Below are 5,908 nucleotides of genomic sequence, written 5' to 3'. Positions count from 1 at the left end.
TTCAATTTCCGCAGTGCTTTTTCTTCTAAGGGTCTCAATTATAAGGGGTTTCTTTCTAGAAAAGGTGAACTGTTTGTGTTCTTTAGCATTGTCTTTGATCTGCAATAATACATGCATGTTCATTATCAAGAAGCCACATGATTAGAAAAATGCAATGTATTAACATAAACGGAATCAAGCACTGACAACTGCAGAAAAACAAAGTACTTGATTATTGTAAAGTTCTGACTTAGACAATGTGTCTTAGATAAACAGGTATAAAATGTTGGGAGAACTGAGTGAAGTTCAGATTTGAATGTAGGAGTAAAAAGTGTGCTACGAAGACAGAATTACAGCTTTTTTGGTGTTTCACACAGATAACGTCTCAGTGTTCTCACAGTGCTGAGCAACATAAACTCAATCAAGTGACTCAGCAGACCTTGTTAGAAGGCAGTGCATTTACTGAATACTCATGCAAATAAAGTGTGTAATGTTTCTATAAAGAAATTCGGAGTAGGACTTATGATCAACTAGTATTGTATATTTATTGAGCTCGCCAGCACCTTAAGTATACAAAAAAAGGTCACATCAGGCTATAATGAAGGAGTTTAAGCCTATTAAGCATTAAGGATTTAGCTTGGCTTCTGGCCCAGTCTTCAGGAATATAAAAAGATTCAGTTGATATGAAATGTTGACTAAATATGTCAGGCCAAATTCGGCACAGTTTTATCAGGATAATCTCCCACTGTGGTATCAAAGCAAAGGTTGTATGTTACATGGGAGGACCTGCCAGGGACAAGAGCTAATTATTATTTTGGGAGGTTGAGCTGAAGTCAACTCATTTCTCATAATCCAGGTAAATTAAATCTGCTTCACCTGAGAGTCTGTCCTTCAGGGTTTAGTGTGTTCCCTGATCCTAGCCCAGTGCTCTTTGCCCTCTAACATCCACTTGTGACTCTGCACTTATAAGGAGGGAACACTTCTTTCTAAATTTTTAAAAGGAAGAACTCAGGCGTGGACAGGTAGCCCAGTGGCAGAGCATGTGCTTTTGCACATGTGAGGTTCTGGTTAATTCTCCAGCACTAAAAGCGAGCAGTGGGAGAAAAGGGAAAAACTCCAATTACCCAGGACACACACAACTTGTCTGGAGCTAAAAGCATAAGAACTCACTTGAGACAGTTCAGGGAAGTTATTGCTTTTAGGCTAACCATATTAAGGAGGGTATCTGGCACACACCTTTGTGTTAGGAACACAATCTGTGGTCACTGCATAACCACTAGGAAATGCCAGTGTCACCAAGTAATGGTATTTCTACAGGATGTGAGATGCATTTAAAGACAATGGCTTTACATAATTTATACATTTTTTCCATAAAAGATATCATACATCCAAAAGAGCTCATTTTTCTTTTGCATGTAATTCATAATTAAAATTTGAAATTTCCCTGAATAGCCTAAACCACCAATTTAGAAAGAATATTGCTGCAACAATTTAGAAAAGAAAAAGTGGAAACCAATACTAAGAATTTAGCAAGCATACACTTAGTATAATTTAAGGTACACATGCTGGAGGGTATATCATAATCATTTAAATTAAATAGGAACAGCCTGGAATGGTGGCTCATGCCTGTAATCTCAGCACTTGGGAGGCTGATGCAGAATAATCGCTGAGTTTGAGGCCAGCCTGAGCCACACAGTGAGTTCAGGACAGCCTGAACCACATGGTTAGACCCTGACTTAAAAAACAAAACTAAATTAAATAGAAACAAGGATTTTATATGGTATGTGAAAGAAAAATTTAAAGTATCATGAAGAAGTTTATTTTAAGCAAAAATTTGAATTATATTATTTTCTTTAATGGGGAATTTAGCCCTGATTTCAAAGGTATTAATGACTAAACAAGAGTCACTATTTCAGAGTAAGCAACCGTATGATAATGAAAGAACATTAGGATATATGATAATTTTAAAGTTTTTAGCTCAAAGAAGAAAAAAGATCTGGAAATGATATCATCAGAATTCTTCTGGGTCAACTTCTGGTAAGGAAACCTACTCAGCAACTGCCCATGTTACATATCACAGTATTCAGAGAATAAAGGATGTTAAGATAAAATGTCCTCAAAAACTGTATTTTAGCTGGGCATGTGGCACATGTTTGTAATCCCAGCTCTCGGTAGGCTGAGGCAAAAGGATCTTCATGCTCAAGGCCAGCCTGGGCTACACAGTGAGATCATGTCTCAAACAAAACAAAGAACATTCCCTGTTAAACTTAATTATAAAAGTCTGATGAACCAATTGACACCAGAGCTAACAGCTTCTTCCTATAGCTAGTCATCTAGTGCAAGGTGGAATATACGAGAAAGAAAAAATAGATTTTACAATGTGCCAAATTGCTCAGATCTGTTTCCTCTAAAAGTATAGCTAGGAAGGAAATAAAGCTTCCAAATTCTCTTCGAAACGTATGGGTTTTAGAACTACAATACGTTTAGCATTTTATAACAACTTTTTGAGGACTGAGGCTACCTAACCTCCGTGTTTAACATCAACAAAAACATAGCAAGCAATGTGTTCACTACAGACAGCCTCACTACCTCAGCCAGACGACACCTCATTACCCACTGGGTCATCTGGCAGTTAAGTGCCTGTGTTTAGAGCAATATTCAGAAACAATCACATGCAATACATAGAGAAGTTCAGATGTACTTTTAATTCTACCTGCAAATATTTACTGGGATGTAAAACCATCTTCTGAATTTTCCAATGAAAGTTTTAGAAAGCCTGAGTATGACTCCAGAGGGTTGTATAATCATTGTAACAGGAAAGGAATTTTAGTCTAATATGAAGGAAAAAAAATATTTCAAGGATTCAACTTGAATTTTGAGGTTTTTCTTTTTTGGTACCAGCAATCGAACTCAGAACCTTGCACTTGCCAGGCAGGCGCTTGTGCTACTGAATTATATCCTGGGCCCTAGGCTTTGCTCTTTATCTACAACTTAACTACTGTACAGTGAAGCTGTATCCATTACAACTTAATTGTTGAATGTTGAACCAAATGTTTCTTTGGTATCTTTAGCATTTGGCTTATAATGGCTGCGTACATATATTTTTAAACCCTCCGTTACAAGTTACTCAGATCACTGCTAATAAACATTACTGGAATGTACTTTTGGAAGCTTTTTTTATTATATAGTCAGCTGTTGCTTTTTTCTTGAAAGATGGCACAAAGATTAAGAGATAAAAGCAGCAGACTGGAAACTTACACGACAGCTGGGAGGTGCCAGCTGCTATAAGGAGAACATGGAAGCTGTGTACATTTTATAAATATCTCCTAATTAAAGTATTTGATTTCAAAGATATAATGCAGTTCTCACACACACTAGTCAGCAGCTCCATTAACATTTAAAGAAAAGCACGAAATTTCATGTAACTTAAATACAAAACACTATATTTTTAAAAAATATTTTAAAAGAAATTATATTTTATAAAATTATTTTATAATTTGAAGAAATTATTTAAAGAAATTATTAGGTTCTACTACCTGAAAGATACAGAAAAAGGCAGTCATGCCAGTTTCATTTAGTTCAAACTACAAAAGTGTATTTGTCCAAGCAAATCTGAGGAAAATACGTGGTGTAACATTATTCTAAAATATTAGCTACTCGAAGACTGAACATGTTACTATAATCACTACAGCTTTCATTTTAATTTCAAATGTAAATACTTAAGAAGCTAGTATAATTTATAGAAAATAACTGGTTTAAATAATTTTACTAAAATGTAATTTCTAGTTATTATTAAAGTTATCAGAAATTTTTTTGTCTTTTTTGAGACAGGGTTTCACTGTGCAGTCAGGCTGGCCTTGAACTCACTTTGTAGCCCAGGCTGGCCTTCCACTCACAGGATCCTCTTGCCTCAGCCTCCTGAGTGCTGGGATTACAGGCATGTGCCACTATGCCCGGTTTCTCACAAACTTTCAAAGCAAACTTTCATCCTTTCATATTTGGGAGATTTGTAGAATGAAGTCAGACTCTATACGGAGTCTGACAATGCAGAAATGCTTATTAGACTAAGCCAACAAATAACTAAATCATTACTATCAAAACTATTCTTAAAATCCTAACATGGTAAGTATATTTTGATTTATTTTGCTACACTTGCATGCATTTAGTTACCTTTACAGACTAATTCTGTCTTTACTTTAAAAAATTCATAAATGGGCCAGGCATGGTGGCACATGCCTATAATCCCAGCATGCAGGAGACTAACGCAGGAGGATTGCTGTGAGTTTAGGCCAGCCTGGGGCTAGAAAGTGAGTTCAAGGCCAGACTGAACTGCATAGTGAAACCCTGTCTCAAAGACAAAAGAGAAAACAAAACCTAAAAAAACTAAAAAAACCAACCTTACACTGAAAAAACCCCCGCTATACCTCACATTATTCTCAATTATTTTTCAGATAAAAGTGAAAGAGAAAATGCCCAAGGGACACTCTCAATTCCAAGAAAATTTATGTATTTCACACATTACATGAAAATACCTTAATTTTGCACTTTATAGATGGTCCTCACATACATGGCTATCATATAAAGTGTAGAAACCATACAACAGAAAAGCAAGCAAACAACTTTTAAGGGTCAAACTTATTTTAGCTAAGGTTTTTATTTTGTTGTAGCATGAACATGTATAGCAAAAGAGAAGAAAACTGGAGATTTTTTATTTGGGAAGTACTTGTTTTTAGGCTATTACGGCTAAAAATGACTCTTTTTTTTTTTTGAGACAGGGTCTCGCTATGTAGTTCAGGCTGGCCTTGAGCTCACAGCAATCCATCTGCCTCAGCCTCCCAAGTGCTGGGATTACAGGCATGTGCCACCACACCTGGCTTAAAAATGCCTCTGGATTACTAAATTATTTGGTTATTCAACTTACATCTGAAGATTCTACACTCTTGCTTTATTCAGTAAGAATTAAATGCCAAGTACTTGCTACATTGTGTGCTAGACACTGAGAATGTGAGTGAGAACAGCCTGAAAACAAGCAAGTATTGCACCCAACACTTCTAAGTGAGGTAACATCAGCTCTAGAGAAAGGCGAACAGAGAAGACTTCTCAGAGCAACTCTGCTGAGATGTGACAATTAAGGAAATGATTAACTGTGTGAATTTTGTGGAGTGTTCAAATCATTCGCAAAAGTGCAATTATTCCATACATTGTCACAAGCTGATTCTGCCTGGTGCGGAGGTATCAAGAGACTGTAAACCATATGCAGTAGTGTGTATATAATTCAAAAGTTGATGTGTTTGAAACTTAACCTTCAAATTCATAGTTAACAGTACTTGGAAATGGGGACTTTCAGGAATAGTAAGGATTAGATGAAGTTTTGTTGAAATCCAGTGTTACAACAGTCATGGCCAGAGCAACATTTAAAATAACAATAATAATAGTAATAATACTAATAAAGATCCTGGCTTAAATCTGAATGAAAACCAAGAATAAAGTTTACGAATCAACACCAGATCCTGCATATTTGGGGGCTGAATCTTTATCTGGACTCCTAGCATTTCTCCTCTGAAAACTTCTTAGGCAGCTGAGGTGTAACAGTGGTAGAATATTGCCTAGTATGCCATGGCCCTGGGTTTGAGCCATAGCACTGCAAAAACAAACACCAGTACAAAACTTCTTAATTCAGGGAATAATAATTCTGTACATTAAAGGAATAATATATAACAAGTTTTGCTAAGAAAAATTCATTGACAGCTGTGTGTTTGTCCCTGTATGGAATTACTGGTAAATAGTAACTGTCTTTTTGTTTTATAACTATTTACAGTCTGTAAAGAAAAATACCATGGTATATATTGCTTTATTTGCATTTGCACTTAATTTTTATTGAACTTTGATTTTAGAAGGTACTGTTTAATCAATAATTTGATCCAGATAA

The sequence above is a fragment of the Chinchilla lanigera genome, unplaced genomic scaffold, assembly GCF_000276665.1.
Source record: "Chinchilla lanigera isolate Chin_1 unplaced genomic scaffold, ChiLan1.0 scaffold00015, whole genome shotgun sequence".
Classification (NCBI taxonomy): domain Eukaryota; kingdom Metazoa; phylum Chordata; class Mammalia; order Rodentia; family Chinchillidae; genus Chinchilla; species Chinchilla lanigera.
Note: the sequence above shows the minus strand (reverse complement) of the source record.